Source organism: Dipodomys merriami, unplaced genomic scaffold (assembly GCF_024711535.1).
Source record: "Dipodomys merriami isolate MVZ:Mamm:240054 unplaced genomic scaffold, mDipMer1.0.p SCAF_95, whole genome shotgun sequence".
NCBI lineage: Eukaryota > Metazoa > Chordata > Mammalia > Rodentia > Heteromyidae > Dipodomys > Dipodomys merriami.
Genome location: NW_027206568.1, coordinates 621753 through 646331, shown reverse-complemented (window position 1 = coordinate 646331; position 24579 = coordinate 621753).

Below are 24579 nucleotides of genomic sequence, written 5' to 3'. Positions count from 1 at the left end.
AATCGTAACCCTAACCCTCAACCTAACCCTAACCCTGACATTAACCCTAGCCCTCACACTAAACCTCAACCTAAACTTAAACCTACTTCTAACACTAAACCTCACCCTAAACCTCACACTTACCTTAAACCTCACCCTCACCCTAACACTCACACTAACCCTTACCCTCACGTTAACCCTAACACTAAACCTAACCCTAAGCCTCACACTAAACCTATCCCTCACTTTACCCCTAACCCTAACATTCACCCTAACCCAAACCCTAACCCTCACTGTAAATTTTACCCTAACCCTAACCCTATCCCTAACCCCAATTCTCACCCTAACCCTAACCTCACCCTCACCCTCACCTTAGCCCTCACTCTAACCCTCAATCTAACCCTAACCCTCACTTAACCCTAACCCCTACCCTAACACTAAGCCTCACCCTCACCCTAACCCTAACCCTAACACTAACCAAAACCCTCACCCTAACCTCACCCTAACCCTAACCCTAACACTAATCCTCACCCTCACACTAAACCTCATCTTAACCCTAACACTAACACTCAACCTAACTCTAACCCTCACCCGAACTCTTACCCTCACCCTAACCCTCACCCTAACTCTCATCCTAACCCTCACCATAATACTTACTATAACCCTAACCCTAAACCTCACACTAACCCTCACCCAAACCGTAACACTTACCCTAACACTAACCCTCACACTCACCCTAAACCACACCCTAGACCTAACCCTAATACTAACAAAAACCCTCAAAGTAACCCTCACCCTAACTCCAACCCTCACCCTACCCCTAACCCTAAACCTAACCCTAACACTCATCCTCACCCTAAACCTTCCCCGAACACTTACCCTCACCCTAACCCTCACCCTAAACCTAACACTAACCTCACCCTATCCCTCACCCTAACCCTAACCCTGACCCTCACCCTCACTCTAACCCTCACTCTAAACCTTACCCTAACCCTAGACCTAACCGTAAACCTCACCGTAACCCTCACCCTAAACTTAACCCTAAACCTTACCCTAACACTCACCCTCACCCTCCCCATAACCCTAACCCAAACCCTAATCCTCACCCTCACACTAAACCTAACCCTAATCCTTACCCTCACCCTAACCATAACCCTAACTCACACAGTAATCCTAACTCTCACACTAACCCTAACCCTATCCCTCCCTGTAACACTCACCTAACACTAACCCTAAACCTAAACCTCACCCTAACCCTAACCCCAACCCTCATGCTCACCCATAACTTCAACCTCACCATCACCCTCACACTAACCCTAACCCTCACCAAAACCCTAACCCTCACGAGAAACCGAACCATCACCCTCAGCCTCACCCTCACCCTAAACATCACACGAACCCTTAGCCTCACCCTAACCCTAAACCTAACACTCAGCCTAAAGCGAACGCTCACCCTAACCCAAAACCTCACCCTAATCCTCAAACTAACCCTAACGCTAAACATTACCCTAACCCTAACCCTCACCCTCACCATCACCCTAAACTTAACACTAACCCTCACCCTCACCCTAATCCTTAACCTCAACCTAACCCTAACCCTTACCCTTACTCTAACCATCAGCCTAATCCTAACATTCACCCTAATCCTAATGCTACCCCTTACCCTAACCCTCATCCTAACCCTAACCCTAACCCTAACCCTCACCCTAACACTAACCCTAACCCTACCCCAACCCTCAAAAACACCCTAACCTTCACCCTAACCCTAATGCAAACCAGAACCCTAAACCTCACCCTAACCCTAACCTTAACCCCAAACCTCACACTAACCCTAACCATCACTCTAACCCTAAACTTCATCTTATCCCTGATCCTCCCCCTAATTCTCACCCTAACCCTAATCTTAACCCTTACCTAACCGAAACCCTCACCCTCAACCTCACCCTCACCCTAACCCTCAACCTCACATTAGACCTCACGATAAACCTTACCCTAAACCTAACAATAACCCTCACACTAACCTTCACCGTCACCCTAAACCTAACCCTAAGCCTTAAACTTACCCTAACCCTAACCCTAACTCTAACCCTCACACTAACCCTAACCCTCATCCTAAACCTAACCCTCACCCTCACACTAAACCTCACCCTAAACCTTACCCTCACCCTAACCTAACCCTAAATCTAACCCTCAAAATAACCCTAACCCTCATCCTAACCCTCACTCTAACACTTACCCACAACCTAACCCTAACCCTAACCCTAAATCTAAACCTTACCTTAACCTAACTCTAACCCTAACACTAACCCTCACACTAACACTCACCCTAACTGTAACCCTAACCCTCCTGCTCACCCTAACCCTCACACTAACCCTAACCCTCACCTTAAACCTAAACCTAACCCTCACCTTCACCCTCAAACTCACCCTCAGCCTAACCCTAACGCTAACACTAATCCTAACCCTAACCCTCACCCACACCCTCACCCTAACCCCAATCCTAACCCTCAACCTCACCCTCAGCCTCACCCTAACCCTCACCCTCACCCTAACCCTAACCCTAACCCTATCCCTATCGCTCACCCTAACCCTTATGCTTACCCTAACCCTCAACCTCACCCTAACCCTCACACTAACCCTTACCCTCACCCTAAACCTAACCTCACCCTCATTCTAACCGTCACTCTAACACTTACCCACAATCTAACCCTCAGCGTAACCCTCACCCTAACCCTAACACTAGCACTAACACGAACACCAACTCTAACCCTCACCCTCAACCTCACCCTCAGCCTAACCTAATCCTAACCCTCACCCTCACCCTAACCCTCTCACCAACCCTAACCCTTATCCTAAACCTAAACCTAACACTAACCCTCACGTGAAACCTAACCCTCACCCTAACCCAAACCCTCACCCTAACCCTATCCCTAACCCTAACCCTCACTTCACCCTAATCATCACCTTAACCGTTACAGTCAACCTCAACCTAACAATCACACTAACCCTAACCCTCACCCTCACCCCAACCCTAACACTCACCCTCACCCTCAACCTCAGCCTAACAAAACCCTAACCCTAAACCTCACCCTCACCCTCACCCTAACCCTTACCCAAACCCTTACCCACACCCTAACACTCACCCTATCGCTAATGCTAACCCTAAACTTCACCCTCACCCTAACCCTCACCCTAACCCTTACCCTCACCTTAAGCCTAACCCTAACCCTAACCCGAATCATCACACTAAATCTAACCCTAACCCTATCCCTCAGCCTAACCCTCACCCAAATCATAACACTAATCCTCTCCCTATCCCTAATCCTAAACCTAACCCTAACCCTCACCCTCACCACTAACGCTAACCCTAACCATCACCCTCACCCTAACCCTCACACTAACCCTAACACTAACCAAAACCCTCATCCTAACACTCACCCTCACCCTAACACTAACCCTCACCCTATTACTCACAATAATCCTAACCCTATTCCTCACCCTCACTCTAACCCTCACTTTAAACCTTACCCTCACCCTTGCCCTAAACCTAATGCTCACTGAAACCCTCACCCTAAACTTAACCCTAAACCTAACCCTAACCCTCACCCTCACCCTCCCCATAACCCTAACCCTAACCTTAATCCTCACCCTCACACTAAACCTAACCCTAATCCTTACCCTCACCCTAACCATAACCCTAACACACACAGTAATCCTAACTCTCACCCTAACCTTATCCCTCCCTGTAACACTCACCTAACACTAACCCTAAACCTAAACCTCACCCTAACCCTACCCCTACCCCTCATGCTCACCATAAACTTCAACCTCAACATCACCCTCACCTTAACCCTAACCCTCACCAAAACCCTAACCCTCACGAGAACCCGAACCCGAACCCTCAGCCTCACCCTCACCTTAAACATCACACTAACCCTAAGCCTCACCCTAACCCTAAACCTAACACTCAGCCTAAAGCGAACGCTCACCCTAACCCAAAACCTCACCCTAATCCTCAAACTAACCCAAAAGCTAACAATTTCCCTAAACCTAACCCTCAACCTCACCATAATCCTAAACCTAACACTAACCCTCACCCTTACCCTTATCCTTAACTTCACCCTAACCCTAACCCTTACCCTTACTCTAATCGTCACCCTAAGCCTAATATTCACCCTAACCCTAACCCTACCCCTTACCCTAACCCTCATCCTAACCCTAACCCTAACCCTAACCATCACCCTTACACTAACTCTAAACCTATACCTAATTGTCAAAAACACCCTATCCCTCACCCTAACCCTAATGCAAACCGAACCCTAAACCTCACCCTAATCCTAACCCTCATCCTAAACCTGACACTAATTCTAACCATCACTCTAACCCTAAATTTCATCCTATCCCTGATCCTCCCCCTAATCCTCCCCCTAACGCTAACCTTAAGCCTTACCTAACCGAAACGCTCACCCTCACCGTCACCCTCAACAAAACCCTCAACCTCACCTTAGACCGCACCATAAACCTTAAGCTAAACCAAACAATAACCCTCACACTAACCCTCACCGTCACCCTAAACCTAACCCTAAGCCTTACCCTCAACCTAACCCTAACCCTAACTCAAACCCTCACACTAACCCTAACCCTAACCATCACCCTCACCCTGAACCGCACCAAAATCCTTACCCTCAACATAACCATAACCCTGACTATAACCCTCAAACTAACCCTAACCTTCATCCTAACCCTCACTCTAACACTTACCCACAACCGAAGCATAACCCTAAACCTCTCCCTAACCCTAACCCTAACCCTAACACTAACACTAACCATAAACCTTACTTCACCCTAATCATCACCCTAACCGTTACAGTCACCCTCACCCTAAAAATCACACTAACCCTAATCCTCACCCTAACCACAACCCTACCACTCACTCTCACCCTCACCCTCAGCCTAACAAATATCCTAACCCTAAACCTCACCCTCACCCTCACCCTAACACTAACCCTAACCAACATCCTAACCCTAACCCTAACCCTCACCCTCATCCTCAGCCTAACCCTAACCCTAACCCTAAAGCTAAACCTAACCCTCACCCTCACTCTAACCCTAACCGTACTCCTCACGCTAACCCTCATCCTCACTCTAACCCAAACACTAACCCTAAACCTCACCCTCACCTTCAGCCTAGCCCTAACCCTAACCCTCACCCTCACCCTAAACCTCAACCTAACCCTCATACTCACAATAACACTTAACATCACCCTAATCCTAATATTAACCCAAACCCTCACCCTATCCTTCATCCTAATCCTAACCCTAACCCTAACCCTAACCTCACCCTAATGCTAACACTAACCCTCACCCTCACTCTAGCCCTCAACCTAACCCTAATCTTAACCCTAAACCTCACCCTCAGTCTCACCTTAATCCTAACACCTTAACCCTCACCCTCACACTTATGCTCGGCCTAAGCCTAAGCCGTAGCCTAAGACTAACCCTAAGGCTCACATTCACCTTCACCCTACCCCTAACCATAACACTAACCCTTACCCTAAACGTCACACTAACTCTCACCCTAACGCTAACTGTAACTTCTAACTCACCCTAACCCTAACCCTCATTTTCACCCTAGCCCTCCGCCTAACACTAAGCCGAACCCTAACACTAACCCTAACCATAAATCTCAACCTAACCCTCACCCTAACCCTAACCCTCACCCTCACGTTAGTCCATACCCTAACTCTAAGCTTAAGCCTAACCCTCAACCTACACCTCACTCTAAACCTAACCCAAACCCACAACCTAAACCTAACCCTCACCCTGACCCTCACCCTAACTCTAATCCTAAGCCTAACCCTAAACCTAATCCTCAAACTCACCCTCACCTTAACCCTAATCCTAATCCTAACCCTAGCCCTAACCCTCACCCTAAACCTCACACTAACACTACCTCTAACACTAACCCTAACCATAAACCTAACCATAAACCTCACCCTCAGCCTCACCCTCACCACAAACTTAACCCTAACCATAAAAATAACAATAACCCTAAAACTAACCCTAACCCTAACACTCACTGTAAACCTAACCCTAACCCTAACCATAACCCTAAACCTTACCCTAACTCTAACCCTAACCCTAACCCTAATCATCACCTTCACCCTCACCCTAACCCAAACCCTAACCCTAAGCCTCACCCTAACCTAAACCCTAACCCTAAACCTACCCTAACCCTAAACATAAACCTAAACCTAAACCTAACCCTAAACCTCATCCTAACCCTCACCCTACACCTAACCCTAACCCTCACACTAACCCTCGCCCTCATGTTCGGCCTAAGCCTAACCCTAACCCTAACCCTAACCCTCACCCTAACACTCACCCTAACCCTAACCCTAACAATAACCCTAATTCTAACCCTAAACCTCACCCTAACCCTAACCCTAACCCTAACTCTCACCCTCACAGTAACTTTAAACCTAATCCTAATCCTACCAATAACCTTAACCCTAACCCTAACACTCACCCTATCCATAACCCTCACCCTAACCCTAACCCAACCCTAACCCGAACCCTCACTCTCACCCTTAGGCTCGGCCTAAACATAAGCCTAAGCCTAAGACTAACCCTTACCCTCACACTCAACCTCACCCTAACGCTAACACTAACACTCACCCTAACCCTAACCCTCACCCTCACCCTCACCCTCCGCCTAACACTAAGACTATCACTAACCCCAACCCTCACCCTAATACTGACCCTAAACCTAACCCTCACACTAAACCTCACCCTAACCCTCACCCTCACCCAAGCCCATAACCTAACCCTAAGCCTAATCCTAACCCTCACCCTAAACCTCACTCTAACCCTAACCCCAACCCTCACCCTAACCCTAACCCTCACCCTCACCCTCTGCATAACTCTAATCCTATCACCAACCCTAACCCTCAACTTAAACCTCACCTTAACGCTAACCCCAACACTAACCCTAACCCTAAACCTAACCATAAACCTCACTCTCAGCCTCACCCTCACTGCAAACTTAACTCTAACCATAACACTAACAATAACCCTAATGCTAACCCTAACCATAACCCTAACCATCACTGTAACCCTACCCTTAACCCTAATCCTAACCGTAACCCTAAACCTTACCCTAACCCTAACCCTAACACTAACCCTAATTCTCACCCTCAACCTCACCCTCAACCAAACCCTAACCCTAACGCTCACCATAACCCTAACCCAAACCCTAAACCTAACCCTAACCCTAACCCATATCCTAAACCTTACCCTAACCCTACACCTAACCCTAACCCTAAACCTCATCGGAACCCTCACCCTAACCCTAACCCTCACACTAAACCTAACCCTAACCCTCACCTTCATGCTCGGCCAAAGCATATGCCTAAGCTTAAGCCTAAACCTAACCCTAACCCTAACCCTCACCCTAACCCTAACCCTAAAAATAACCCTAACCTTCACCCTGTCCATAACCCTCACTCTAATCCTAACCCTCACACTCACCCTTAGGCTCGGAATAAGCCTAAGCCTAAGACTAAGAGTAACCCTTACCCTCACACGTACCCTCACCCTAACCCTAACAGTAACACACACCCGAACACTAACCCTCACACTAACCCTCACCCTAACACTAAGACTAACCCTAAACCTCACCCAAACCCTAACCCTAACCCTCACCCTCACCCTCCGCCTAACACTAAGCCTATTCCTAACCCCAACCCTAACCCTAACACTAACACCAATCCTAACCCTCACCCTAACCCTCATTCGAACCTTGACCCTAAACCTCACCCTCAACCTAGCCCATACCCTAACCCTAAACCTAATCCTAAACTTCACCCTAAACCTCACTCTAACCCTAACCGCAACCCTCAACCTCACCCTCAACATAACTCTAATCCTAACCCTAACCCTAACCTTAAACCTCACACTCACCCTCACCTTAACCCTAATCCTAATCCTAACCCTAACACTCACCCCAACCCTAAACCTCACCCTAAACCTTACCCTAACACTAACCCTAACCCTAACCCTCACCCTAACCCTAACTCTAACCCTAAACCTCACCCTAACCCTAAACCTCACCCTAACACTTACCTTCACCCTAAAACTAACCTTAACCCGAACACTAACACTCACACTAACCCTAACCATCAACCTAAACTTAAAACTCACCCTAACCCTAACCCTAAACCTCAACATAGCCCTAACCCTAACCTTTACCCTAACCCTAACACTCATCCTAACCCTAATCCTCACACTCACCCTCAAGCTGGGCCAAAGCCTAAGCATAAGTCTAAGACTAACCATAACCCTCACACTCACCCTCATCCTAACCCTAAACGTAACCCTATCCCTAAACCTAACCCTCACACTAACACTCACCCTAAAACTAAAACTAACTCTAAACATAAACCTCACGCTCAACCTCACCTTCACCGTAAACTTAACCCTAAACATAACACTAAGAATTACCGTAACCCTAACCTTAATCCTCACCATAACCCTAAACCTAACCCTAACACTAACCCTAACCATAACCCTAATCCTAAACCTAACCCTAACCCTAACACTAACCCTAAACCTTATCCTCACCCTCATCCTAACCCAAAACCGAAAACCTAACCCTCACCCTATCACTAACAGTAATCCTAAACCTAACCCTAACCCTAACCCTAACCCTAAACCTAATCCTAACCGTAACCCTAACCCTAAATCTCATCCTACCCTTCACCCTAACCCTAACCCTCAACCTAACCCTAACACTAACCCTCACCCTCATGCTCGGCCTAAGCCTAAGCCTAAGCCTAACCATAACCCTAACCCTAACCCTCACCATAACCATAAACCTAACACTAACTCTAACTCTAACCCTAAACCTAACCCTCACCCTAACTCCAACTCTAACCCTAATCCAAAATCTAAACCTCACTCTAACCCTAACCCTAACCCTCACCCCCACACTCACCGAAAACGTAAACCTAACCCTAATCCTAACAATAACCCTAACCCTCACCTTCAGCCTCACCCTAACCCTAATTCTAACCCTAAACCTCACCCTCACCCTAACCATAACCCTAACCCTAAACCTCACCCTAACCCTAACCCTAAACCTCACCCTCACCCTAGCCCTCACCCTAACCCTAACTCTCATCCTCACCCTAAACCTCACACTAACCCTAACATTAATGCTCAATCTAACCCTCACACACACCCTAACCCTAAACCTAACCCTCACCCTAACCCTAACCTTCACCATTACCATAACACTCACCCTCAGCCTAACCCTCACCTTTACCCTTACTGTCCCCCTCACCCTAACCCTAACCCTCACCCTCAACGTAACCCTAACCATAACCCTAAACATCACCCTAACGCTAACCTTAACCCTCACCCTCACTCTAGCCCTCACACTAACCCTAAACATAACTCTAACCCTAAACTTCATCCTAAGCCTCACCCTAACCCTAAAACCCTAAACATCATCCTAACCCTAACGCTCTCCCTCACACTCATGCGCAGCATAAGCCTAAGACTAAGCCTAAGACTAACCTTAACCCTGACACTCACCCTAATCCTCACCCTAATCCTAAAACTAACCTCACCCTCACCCTAGCCCATACTCTAAGCCTAAGCCTAAGCCTAACCCTCACCCTAACCCTCACCCTCACCCTAAGTCTAATCTTAACCCTAACGCTCACACTCACCCTCACCCTAACCCTAACTGTAACACTAACCCTAAACCTAACACTAAACCTCACCCTAATGATAACTCTAACCGTAAACCTCATCCTCACCCTAACCCTAAAAATCACTCTCACTCTAACCCTCCACCTAAAACTAAGCCTATCCCTAACCCCAACCCTAACCCTAACATTAACACTTAACCTATCCCTCACACTAACCTTCACCCTAACCCTGACCCTAAACCTCACCCTAACCTTAGCCCATAACCTAACCCTAAGCCTAATCCTAAACCTCACCCTAACCCTCACTCTAACCCTAAACCCAACCCGAATCTAACGCTAACCTTCACCCTCACCCTCACCCACAGCCTAAACCTAAGCCTAACAGTAACCCTAACCCTAAACCTCACAATCACCCTAAACCTAAGCCTAACCCTAACCCTAACCCTAACACTAACACTAACCCTAACCCTCACCCTAAACCTAACTCTAACCCTAATCCTCACCCTAACCCTAACCCTAACCCTCACCCTCACAGTAACTTTAAACCTAACCCTAATCCTAACAATAACCCTAACCCTAACCCTAACCCTTACCCTGTCCATAACCCTCACCCTAAACTTAACCCTCACCCTAACCCTAACCCTCACCCTCACCCTTTGGCTCGGAATAAGCCTAAGCCTAAGACTAAGTCTAACCCTTACCCTCACACTCACCCTTATCCTAACCCTAATACTAACACTCAACCTAAATCTAATGTTCACACTGACCCTCACTCTAACACTAACACTAAACCTAAACCTCACCCAAACCCTAAACCTAACCCTCACCCTCACCCTCACCCTCCGCCTAACATTAAGCCTATCCCTAACCCCAACCCTAACCCTAATACTAACCCTAAACCTAACCCTCATCGTAACCCTCACTCTAACCCTGATCCTAACCCTCACCCTCACCCTAGCCCATACCCCAACCCTAAGCCTAATCCTTAGCCTTACCATGACCCTCACTCTATCCCTAACCCCAACCCTCACCCTAACCCTAAACCTCACCCTCACCCTCACCATAACGCTAATCCAAACCCTAAACCTAACCCTAACCCTCACACTCACCCTCACATTAACCCTAATCCTAATCCTAACCCTAACCTTTACACTCACCCCCACCCTAAACATCACACTAACACTAACCTAACACCCTAACCCTAACCCTCACCCTAACCCTAACTCTAACCCTAAATCTCACCCTGACCCTAAACCTCACCCTAACACTTACATTTACCCTAAAACTAACCTTATCCCGAAAAGTAACCCTCACAGTAAACCAAACCATCACCCTAAACTTAAAACTCACCCTCACCCTAAACCTAACCCTAATCCTAACCCTCACCCTCACCCTAAGGCTAACCCTAAACATAACACTAACCCTCACCCTCACCCAAACCCTAACCCTCAACTTAACGCTAAAGCTAACCCTAATCCTCACCCTCACACTAACAATCACTCTAACCGTAACTGTAATCATAATCCTATCCCTAAATCTAACCACCACCCTAACCCTAACCCTAACCATAACCCTACCCCTCACCCTAACCCTTACAGCTACTCTACCCCTAAACCTAACACTCACATTAACCCTCACGCTAACCCTAACCCTAACCCTAAACGTCAAACTCACCCTCACCCATAACCTCACCCAAACCCAAACCCTAACCCTTACCCTAACCCTAAACTTAACCCTAACACTCAACCTTATCTTAAACCTCACCCTCAGCCTAAACCTCACCTTTACCATTACCATCATCTTCACCCAAACCCTAAACCTTATCCTAAACCTCACCCTAACCGTAACCCTAACCATCACACTAATCCTAATCCTCATCCCCACCCTCACCCTCAGCCTAAACCTAAGCGTAAGCCTAACCCTAACCCTAACCCTCACACTCACCCTCATCCTAACCCTAATCCTAATGCTAACCCTAACCCTAAAACTAAACCTAAACCTGAACCTCACACTCACCCTAACCCTAATCTTAACCCTAACCCTCACCCTAACACTAGCCCTCACCCTCACCGTAACCCTAACCCTCATCCAAACCCTCACCCTATCCCTCACCCTAACCCTAAACCTCAGCCTATCCCTAATCCTAACCCTCACCCTCATTGTGACCCTAAACCACACCCTAACGCTAACCCTATCCCTCACCCTCACTCTAGCCCTCACTCTAACCCTAATCCTAACCCTAAACCTCATCCTAACACTCAACCTAACCCTAAAACCCTAACTTTCATTCTAACCCTAACCATCTCCCTCACACTCATGATCCGCCTAAGCCTAAGCCTAAGACTAAGACTAAACCTAAACCTCACACTCACCCTAACACTCACCCTAACCCCAACACTAACTCTCACCCTCACCCTAGCCCATACTCTATGCCTAAGCCTAAGCCTAACCCTCACCCTAACCCTCACCCTCACCCTAAGTCTAATCCTAACCCTAACCCTCACACTCACCCTCACCCTAACCCTAACTGTGAGACTAACCCTAACCCTAACCCTAACCCTCACCCTAATGCTAACTCTAACCCTAAACCTCATCCTCACACTAACCCTAACTCTCACCCTCACCCTCACCCTCCAACTAACACTAAGCCTATCCCTAACCCCAACTCTAACCCTAAACCTAACCCTCACACTAACCGTCACCCTAACCCTGACCCTAACCCTCACCCTCACCCTAGCCCATACCCTAAATATAAGCCTAATCCTAACCCTCACCCTACCCTGACCCTCACTCTAATGCTCGGCATAAGCCTAAGCCTAACCATAGCCATAAACCTAACCCTCACCCTAACCATAAACCTAACTCTAACCCTAAACCTCACCCTCACCCTAACTCTAACTCTAGCCCTAAAACACAAACTAGCACTCATCTTAACCCTAACCCTAACCCTGACCCTCACCCTCACCCTCACCCTCACCCTAACCCTATCAATAACCCTAACCCTAACCCAAACCCTAATCATAACCCTCACCCTCACCCTAAGGCTAACCCTAAACATAACACTAACCCTCACCCTCACCCAAACCCTAACCCTTACTTCACCCTAACCCTAACCCTAAAACTCACCCTCACTCTAACCATCACCCTAACACTCACGATTAACCTAACCCTCACTCTCATCCTAAACCTCATCCTCACCCTCACCCTATCCCTAACCAGAACATTAACCCCTAGCCTAACGCAATCACTAACCCTCACTATAACCCTCACCCTCACCCTATCCCTAACAATAACGCTAACCCTAACCCTAACACTAACCCTAACCCTTAAGCTCACCCTAAACCTAAACCTAACCCTAATCCTCACCCTCACACTAAAACTCACTCTAACCGTAACTCTAACCCTAATCCTATCCCTAACTCTAACTACCACCCTAACCCTAAGCCTAACCCTAAACCTACCCCACACCCTAAATCTTACCCCTACCCTACCCCTAAACCTAACCCTCACAATAACCCTCACGCTAAACCTAACCCTAACCCTAAACGTCAACCTCACCCTCACCCTCAAACGCACCCAAACCCAAACCATAACACTTACCCTAACCCTAAAATTAACCCTAACACTCAGCCTTATCTTAATCCTCACCTTCAGCCTAAACCTCACCTTTACCATTACCATCATCCTCACACTAACCCTAAATCTCATCCTAAACCTCACCCTAACCGTAACCCTAACCATCACCCTAACCCTAATCCTCACCCCCACCCTCACCCTCAGCCTAAACCTAAGCCTAAGCCTAACCCTAACCCTAACCCTCACACTCACCCTCATGCTAACCCTAATCCAAACGCTAACCCTAACCCTAAACCTAAACCTAAACATAACCTTCACCCTCACCCTAACCCTACTCCTAACCCTAACCCTCACCCTAACCCTAACCCTCACCCTCACCCTAACCCTAAACCTCATCCTAACCCTAACCCTAACCCTAACCCTCACCCTCAGCCTCACCCTCACTGTAAACTTAACCCTAACCATAAAACTAACAATAACCCTAACCCTAAACCTAATCCTAACCCTCACCCTCACCCTAACTCTAACCCTAACCCTAAACCTCACCTTAATGCTAACCCTAACCCTCACCCTCATTCTAGCCCTCACCCTAACCCTAATCCTAACCCTAAACCTCATCCTAACCCTCACCCTAACCCTAAAACCCTAACCCTCATTATAACCCTAACCCTCTCCCTCACACGAATGCTCCGTCTAAGCCTAAGCCTAAGCCTAAGACTAACAGTAACCCTCACACTCACCCTAACATTCACCCTAACCCTAACACTAACCCTCACCCTCACCCTAGCCCATACTCTAAACCTAAGCCTAAGCCTAACCCTCACCCTAACGCTCACACTCACCCTAAGTCTATTCCTAACCCTAACCCTCAGACTCACCCTCACCCTAACCCTAACTGTGACATTAACCCTAACACTAACACTAACCCTCACCCTAATGCTTACTCTAAACCTAAACTTCATCCTCATCCTAACCCTAACCCTCACCCTCACCCTCACCCTCCGCCTAACACTAAGCCTATCCCTAATCCAAACCCTAACCCTAACTCTAACCCTAAACCTAACCCTCAACCTAACCCTGACCCTAACCCTCACCCTCACCATAGCCCACACCCTAACCCTAAGCCTAATCCTAACCATCACCCTAACCCTCACTCTAAACCTAACCTCAACCCTCACCCTAACCCTAACCCTCACCCTCACACTCACCCTCAGCCTAAACCTTTGCCTAACAGTAACCCTAACCCTAAAACTCACACTCACACTAAACCTCCCCCTTATGCTAACCCTAACACTAACCCTAACCCTAACCCTCACCATAACCCTAACAAACCCTAAACCTCACCCTAACCCTAACCCTCAACCTCACCCTCAAGCTGGGCCTAAGCCTACGCATAAGCCTAAGACTAACCTTAAACCTCACACTCACCCTCACCCTAACTCTAAACGTAACCCTAACCCTAACCCTAATCTTCACACTCACCCTCACCCTAATGCTAACCCTAACCCTAACCCTAACCAAAACCCTCACTCTCAGCCTCACCTTCACCGCAAACTTAACCCTAACCATAACACTAACAATAACCCTGACCCTAACCCTAACCCTTACCATAACCCTAAACGTAACCCTAACACTAACCCTCACCATAACCCTAACCCTAATCTTTACCCTCACCCTCACCCTAACCCAAACCCTAACCCTCACCTTCACCCTAACACTAACCGTATCCCTAAACCTAACCCTAACCCTAATCCTAAACCTAAAACTAACCCTAACCATAATCCTAAACCTAAATCTCATCCTACCGCTCACCCTAACCCTAACCCTAACCCTCACCCTAATCCTAACCCTAACACTCACCCTCATGCTCCGCCTAAGCCTAAGCCTAACCATAGCCAAAACCCTAACCCTCACCCTAACCATAAACCTAACTCTAACCCTAACTCTATCCCTAAACCTCACCCTCACACTAACCCTAACTCTAAACCTAACCCTCAACCTAGTACTCATCCTAACCCTAAACCTAACCCTCATCCTCACCCTCAACTTCACCCTCACCCTAACCCTAAACCTAACCCTAACAATAACCCTAACCCTAACCCAAACCCTAATCATAACCCTCACCCTCACCCTAAGGCTAACCCTAAACATAACACTAACCCTCACCCTCACCCAAACCCTAACCCTCAACTTCACCCTAACCCTAACCCTAAAACTCACCCTCACTCTAACCATCACCCTAACTCTCAAGATTACCCTAACCCTCACTCTCATCCTAAACCTCACACTAACCCTCAACCTACCCCTAACCTGAACCCTTAGCCTTAGCCTAACGCTATCACCAACCCTCACCATAACCCTCACCCTCAACCTTTCCCTAACCATAATGCTAACCCTAACCCTAACCCTCACACTAACCCTTAAGCTCACCCTAACCCTAAACCTAATCCTCACCCTCACACTAACCCTCACTCTAACCATAACTCTAACCCTAAACCTATCCCTAACTCTAACCACCAACCTAAACCTAACCCTAACCCAAACCCTACCGCTCACCCTAATCCTTACCCCTACGCTACCACTAAACCTAACCCTCACAATAACCCTCACCCTAACCCTAACCCTATCCCTAAACGTCAACCTAACCCTAACACTCAACCTCACCCAAACTGAAACCCTAACCATTACCCTAACCCTAAACCTAACCGTAACACTCAACCTTATCTTAAACCACACCCTCAGCCTAAACCTCACCTTAACCATTACCATCATCCTCACCCTAACCCTAAATCTCAACCTAAACCTCACCCTAACCATAACCCTAACCATCACCCTAAACCTAATCCTCACCCCCACGCTTACCCTCAGCTTACCCCTAAGCCTAACCCTAAACCAAAACCTAAACCTAACCCTCACCCTCACCCTAACCCTAATCCTAACCGTAACCCTCACACTAATCCTAACCCTCACCCTCACCTTAACCATAACCCTCATCCTAACCTTCACCCTATCCCTCACCCTAACCCTAAACCTCAGCCTAACCCTCAGCCTCACTGTGACCCTAACCCTAATCCAAACCCTCACCCTAACCCTAACCCTAAACCTAACCCTACCCCTCACCCTAACCCTTACCCCTACCCTACCCCTAAACCTAACGCTCACAATAACACTCACCCTAACCCTAACCCTAACCCTAAATGTCAACCTATCCCTCACCCTCAACCTCACCTGAACTGAAACTCTAACCCTTACCCTAACCCTAAACCTATCCCTAACACTCAACCTTATCTTAACCCTCACGCTTAGTCTAAACCTCGCCTTAACCATTACCATCATCTTCACCCTAACCCTAAATCTCATCCTAAACCTCAGCCTAACTTTAACCCTAACCATCACCCTAAACCTAATCTTCACCACCACCCTCACCGTCAGCCTAACCCTAAGCCTAAGCCTAAGCCTAACCCTAACCCTAACCCTCACACTCACCCTAACCCTGATGCTAATACTAATCCTAACCCTAAACCTAACCCTCACCCTCAACCTAATGCTCACTTTAATCCTAACCCTAACCCTCAACTTCTGCCTCAATCTAACCCTAACTCTAACCCGAAACCTAACCCTAACCCTAACCCTAACACTATCCCTAAACCTCATCGGACCCATAACACTAACCCTCACCTCACCCTCATAGTAACCGTAACCCTAACCCAAACCCTCACCCTAACACGTACCCTCATCATAACACTTACCCTCACCCTAACACTAATCCTCACACTAACCCTAATCATCACCTTAAACCTAAACCTCACCCTAACACTATCCCTAAACCTTACCCTCACTCTAGGCCTCACCCTAACCCTAACTCTCATCCTCACCCCAAACCTCACACTAACCCTAACAATAATCCTCAATCTAATCCTCACCCTCACCATAACCCTAAACCTAACCGTAACCCTAACACTAAACCTCACCCTAACCCTAACCCTAACCCTCAAATTAACCCTAAACTTCACCCTCACCCTCACCCTCAGCCTAAACCTAAGGCTAACCCTAACCCTAACCCTAACCCTCACCAGAACCCTAACTCTAACCCTAAACCTCACCCTCACCCTCACCCTCACTCTAACACTTACCCAAATCCTAAAACTCACCCTAACCCTAATCCAAACCCTCACCCTAAACATAACCCTCACCCTAAACCAAACCCTTACCCTAACACTTACCATCACCCTAACCCTCACCCTAAACCTCACACTCACCCTCACCCTAACCCTAATCCTAAATCTAACCCTATCCCTAAACCTCAACCTAACCCTCACCCTCACCCTAACACTAACCATAACCCTAAACCTCACCCTAACACTCCCCCTAACCCTAACTCTAACCCTAAACCTCACCCTCAACCTACCCCTAACCCTAACCCTACCCCTCAACCTAAAGGTCACACAAACCCTAACCCTCACCGTCACCCTCAAACTCACTGTTACTCTAACCCTAAACCTAACAATAACACTAAACCTAACCCTAACCCTAACCCTAAACATAACCCTTACCCTCAACCTAAGGCTCATCCTCACCACAAACGTAACCATAACCATAACACTAACAATAACGCTAGCCCTAACCCAAAACGTAACCCTCACCATAACTCTAACTCTAACCCTAATCCTAAACCTAACCCTATCCCTAAGCCTAATCCTAACCCTAACTCTCACACTCACCCTCAACCTAACGCTAATCCTAAACCTAACCCTAGGCCTTAACGTAAAATTCCCCATAACCCTCAGACTAACCCTCACCCCAACCCTAATCCTAACCCTAAACTTCATCCTAGCACTCACCTTAACCCTAAACCTAACCCTCACCCTCAGCCTAACCCTAACCCTCACATTCACCCTCAACCTCAGTATAACCCTAAGCCTATCCCTGACCCTAAACTTAACCCTCACACTCACCCTATCCCTTACCCTAATCCTAAAACTAACCCTAACCCTACCCCGCTCCCTCAGCCTCAACTTAACCCTAACTCTAACCCTAAACATCACCCTCACCCTAACCCTAAAACTAAACCTTAACCTCAACCTAACCCTAACCCTAAACCTCACCCTCACCCTAGCCCTCACCCTAACCCTAAACCTAAACCTAATCCTAACCCTCCCCATAACCCTAAGCCTAACACTCACCCGAACCCTCACCCTCACCCTCATCCTCAGCCTAACCCTAAGCCTTAACCTAACCCTAACCCTTACACTCACCCTAACCCTAACCCTAATCCTAATCCTAACACTAAACCTAACCCTCACCCTCAACCTAACCTTCAACTTAAGCCTAACCCAAACATTAATCCTAACCCTAACCCTCAACTTCTGCCTCACCCTAACCCTAACCCTAACCCTAAACCTCACCCTAACCCTAACCCTAACCCTACCCCTAAACCTCATCCAAACCATAACCCTAAACCTCACACTCACCCTCACAGTAACTGTAACCCTAACCCTAACGCTAACAATAACCCTAACCCAAACCCTCACCCTAACACTTACCCTCACCCTAACACTAACCCTCACACTAACCCTAATCATCACCTTAACCCTAAACCTCACCCTAACACTAACACTAAAACTTACCCTCACCCTAGCCCTCACCCTAAGCCTAACTCTCATCCTCACCCTAAGCCTCACACTAACCCTAACACTAAGCCTCAATCTAAACCTCACCCTCACCATAACCCTAACCCTAACCCTAACACTAAACCTCACCCTAACCCTAACCCTCAAACTAACCCTAACACTCACTCTCACCCTCAGCCTAAACCTAAGCCTAAACCTAACCCTAACACTAACCCTCACACTCACCCTAACCCTAACCCTAATCCAATTCCTAACCCTAACCCTAATCCTCACCTTCAACCTCAGCCTCACCCTAACCCTAATTCTAAACCTAAACTTCACCCTCACCCTAACCCTAACCCTAACCCTAAACCTCACCCTAAACCTAACTCTAACCCTATCCCTAAACCTCATCCGAACCATAACCCTAACCCTCACCCTCACAGTAACCGAAACCCTAACCCTAACCCTTACCCTAACACTTACCCTCATCATAACACTTACCCTCACCCTAACACTAACCCTCACACTAACCATAATCATCACCTTAACCCTAAACCTCACCCTAACACTATCCCTAAACCTTACCTTCACCCTAGCCCTCACCCTAACCCTAACTCTCATCCTCACCCTAAACCTCACACTAACCCTAACAATAATCCTCAATCAAATCCTCACTCTCACCATAAACCTAACCCTAACCCTAACCCTAACACTAAACCTCACCCTAACCCTAACTCTAACCCTCAAACTCTCCCTAACCCTCACCCTCACCCTCACCCTCAACCTAAACCTAAGGCTAACCCTAACCCCAATGCTCACCCTCACACTCACCCTAACCCTAACCATAATCCAAATCCTAACCCTAACCCTAATCCTCACCTTCACCCTCAGCCTCACCCTAACCCTAATTCTAAACCTAAATTTCACCCTCACCCTAACCCTAACGCTAACACTAACCATAACCCTAACCCTCACCCTAAACCTCACACTCACCCTCACCCTAACCCTAATCCTAAATCTAACCCTATCCCTAAACCTCAACCTAACCCTCACCCTCACCCTAACACTAACCATAACCCTAAACCTCACCCTAACACTCCCCCTAACCCTAACTCTAACCCTAAACCTCACCCTCAACCTACCCCTAACCCTAACCCTACCCCTCAACCTAAAGGTCACACAAACCCTAACCCTCACCGTCACCCTCAAACTCACTGTTACTCTAACCCTAAACCTAACAATAACACTAAACCTAACCCTAACCCTAACCCTAAACATAACCCTTACCCTCAACCTAAGGCTCATCCTCACCACAAACGTAACCATAACCATAACACTAACAATAACGCTAGCCCTAACCCAAAACGTAACCCTCACCATAACTCTAACTCTAACCCTAATCCTAAACCTAACCCTATCCCTAAGCCTAATCCTAACCCTAACTCTCACACTCACCCTCAACCTAACGCTAATCCTAAACCTAACCCTAGGCCTTAACGTAAAATTCCCCATAACCCTCAGACTAACCCTCACCCCAACCCTAATCCTAACCCTAAACTTCATCCTAGCACTCACCTTAACCCTAAACCTAACCCTCACCCTCAGCCTAACCCTAACCCTCACATTCACCCTCAACCTCAGTATAACCCTAAGCCTATCCCTGACCCTAAACTTAACCCTCACACTCACCCTATCCCTTACCCTAATCCTAAAACTAACCCTAACCCTACCCCGCTCCCTCAGCCTCAACTTAACCCTAACTCTAACCCTAAACATCACCCTCACCCTAACCCTAAAACTAAACCTTAACCTCAACCTAACCCTAACCCTAAACCTCACCCTCACCCTAGCCCTCACCCTAACCCTAAACCTAAACCTAATCCTAACCCTCCCCATAACCCTAAGCCTAACACTCACCCGAACCCTCACCCTCACCCTCATCCTCAGCCTAACCCTAAGCCTTAACCTAACCCTAACCCTTACACTCACCCTAACCCTAACCCTAATCCTAATCCTAACACTAAACCTAACCCTCACCCTCAACCTAACCTTCAACTTAAGCCTAACCCAAACATTAATCCTAACCCTAACCCTCAACTTCTGCCTCACCCTAACCCTAACCCTAACCCTAAACCTCACCCTAACCCTAACCCTAACCCTACCCCTAAACCTCATCCAAACCATAACCCTAAACCTCACACTCACCCTCACAGTAACTGTAACCCTAACCCTAACGCTAACAATAACCCTAACCCAAACCCTCACCCTAACACTTACCCTCACCCTAACACTAACCCTCACACTAACCCTAATCATCACCTTAACCCTAAACCTCACCCTAACACTAACACTAAAACTTACCCTCACCCTAGCCCTCACCCTAAGCCTAACTCTCATCCTCACCCTAAGCCTCACACTAACCCTAACACTAAGCCTCAATCTAAACCTCACCCTCACCATAACCCTAACCCTAACCCTAACACTAAACCTCACCCTAACCCTAACCCTCAAACTAACCCTAACACTCACTCTCACCCTCAGCCTAAACCTAAGCCTAAACCTAACCCTAACACTAACCCTCACACTCACCCTAACCCTAACCCTAATCCAATTCCTAACCCTAACCCTAATCCTCACCTTCAACCTCAGCCTCACCCTAACCCTAATTCTAAACCTAAACTTCACCCTCACCCTAACCCTAACCCTAACCCTAAACCTCACCCTAAACCTAACTCTAACCCTATCCCTAAACCTCATCCGAACCATAACCCTAACCCTCACCCTCACAGTAACCGAAACCCTAACCCTAACCCTTACCCTAACACTTACCCTCATCATAACACTTACCCTCACCCTAACACTAACCCTCACACTAACCATAATCATCACCTTAACCCTAAACCTCACCCTAACACTATCCCTAAACCTTACCTTCACCCTAGCCCTCACCCTAACCCTAACTCTCATCCTCACCCTAAACCTCACACTAACCCTAACAATAATCCTCAATCAAATCCTCACTCTCACCATAAACCTAACCCTAACCCTAACCCTAACACTAAACCTCACCCTAACCCTAACTCTAACCCTCAAACTCTCCCTAACCCTCACCCTCACCCTCACCCTCAACCTAAACCTAAGGCTAACCCTAACCCCAATGCTCACCCTCACACTCACCCTAACCCTAACAATAATCCAAATCCTAACCCTAACCCTAATCCTCACCTTCACCCTCAGCCTCACCCTAACCCTAATTCTAAACCTAAACTTCACCCTCACCCTAACCCTAACGCTAACACTAACCATAACCCTAACCCTAAACCTTACCCTCCCTCAAACTCTCACTGTAACCCTAACCCTAACACTAACCCTAAATCTCAACCTAACCCTCACCAGAACCCTAAATCTAACCCTAAACCTCACCCTCACCCTCACCCTCACTCTAACACTTACCCAAATCCTAAAACTCACCCTAACCCTAATCCAAACCCTCACCCTAACCATAACCCTCACCCTAAACCAAACCCTCACCCTAACACTTACCATCACCCTAACCCTCACCCTAAACCTCACGCACCCTCACCCTACCCCTAATCCTAAATCTAACCCTATTCCTAAACCTCAACCTAACCCTCACCCTCACCCTAACACTAACCCTAACCCTAAACCTCACCCTAACACTCCCCCTAACCCTAACTCTAACCCTAAACTTCACCCTCAACCTACCCCTAACCCTAACCCTACACCTCAACCTAAAGGTCACACAAACCCTAACCCTCACCGTCACCCTCAAACTCACTGTAACTCTAACCCTAAACCTAACAATAACACTATACCTAAGCCTAACCCTAACCCTAAACATAACCCTTAACCTCACCCTAAGCCTCATCCTCACCACAAACTAAACCCTATCCATAACACTAACAATAACCCTAGCCCTAACCCTAACTGTAACCCTCACCGTAACCCTCACCCTAACCCTAATCCAAAACCTAACCCTATCCCTAAGCCTAATCCTAACACTAACCCTCACACTCACCCTCAACCTAACGCTAATCCTAAACCTAACCCTATACCTACACCTAAAACTCACCATAACCCTCAGACTAACCCTCACCCAACCCTATTCCTAACACTAAACCTCATCCTAGCACTCACGCTAACCCTAAACCTAACCCTCACCCTCAACCTAACCCTAACCCTCACATTCACCCTCAACCTCTGCATAACCCTAAGCCTAACCTTAACCCTAAACTTAACCCTTACACTCACCCTATCCCTTACCCTAATCCTAAAACTAACACTAACCCTACCCGGCACACTCAGCCTCAACTTAACCCTAACTCTAAACCTAAACCTCACCCTCACACTAACATTAACACTAAACCTAAACCTCACCCTAACCCTAACACTTAACCTATCCCTAAACCTCATCCAAACCATAACCCTAACCCTGAGGGTGAGCCTCACCCTCACAGTAACTGTAACCCTAACCCTAACGCTAACAATAACCCTAACCCTAACCCTCACCCTAACACTTACCCTCACCCTAACACTAACCATCACACTAACCCTAATCATCACCTCAACCCTAAACCTCACCCTAACACTAACCCTAAAACTTACCCTCACCCTAGCCCTTACCCTAAGCCTAAATCTCATCCGCACCCTAAGCCTCACACTAACCCTAACACTAATCCTCAATCTAAACCTCAACCTCACCATAACCCTAACCCTAACACTAAACCTCACCCTAACCCTAACACTAACCGTCAAACTAACCCTAACCCCCACTCTCACCCTCAGCATAAACCTAAGGCTAAACCTAACCCTAAAACTAACCCTCATACTCACCCTAACCCTAAACCTAATCCAAATCCTAACCTTAACCCTAATCCTCACCTTCACCCTCAGCCTCACCCTAACCCTAATTCTAAACCTAAACTTCACCCTCACCCTAACCCTAACCCTAACCCTAACCCTAAACCTCACCCTCCCCCTAACTCTCACCGTGACGCTAACCCTAACACTAACCCTAAACCTCAACCTAACCCTCACGAGAACCCTAACTCTAACCCTAAACCTCACCCTCACCCTCACCTTCACTCTAACACTCAAATCCTAACACTGACCCTAACCCTAATCCAAACCCTCACCCTAACCATAACCCTCACCTTAAACCAAACCCTCACCCTAACACTTACCATCACCCTAACCCTCACCCTAAACCTCAAACTCACCTTCACCCTAAACATAATCCTAATCGTAACCCTATCCCTAAACCTCAACCTAACCCTCACCCTCACCCTAACACTAACCCTAACCCTAAACCTCACCCTAACACTCCCCCTAACCCTAACTCTAACCCAAAACCTCACCCTCAACCTACCCCTAACCCTAACCCTACACCTCAACCTAAAGGTCACACTAACCCTAACCCTCACCGTCACCCTCAAACTCACTGTAACTCTAACCCTAAACCTAAAAATAACACTAAACCTAACCCTAACCCTAACCCTAAACATAACTCTTACCCTCACCCTAAGAATTACGCTCACCACAAACTTAACCCTAACCATCACACTAACAATAACCCTAGCCCTAACCCTAACTGTAACACTCACCGTAACCCTAACCCTAACCCTAATCCTAAACCTAACCCTATCCCTAAGCCTAATCCTAACCCTAACTCTCAC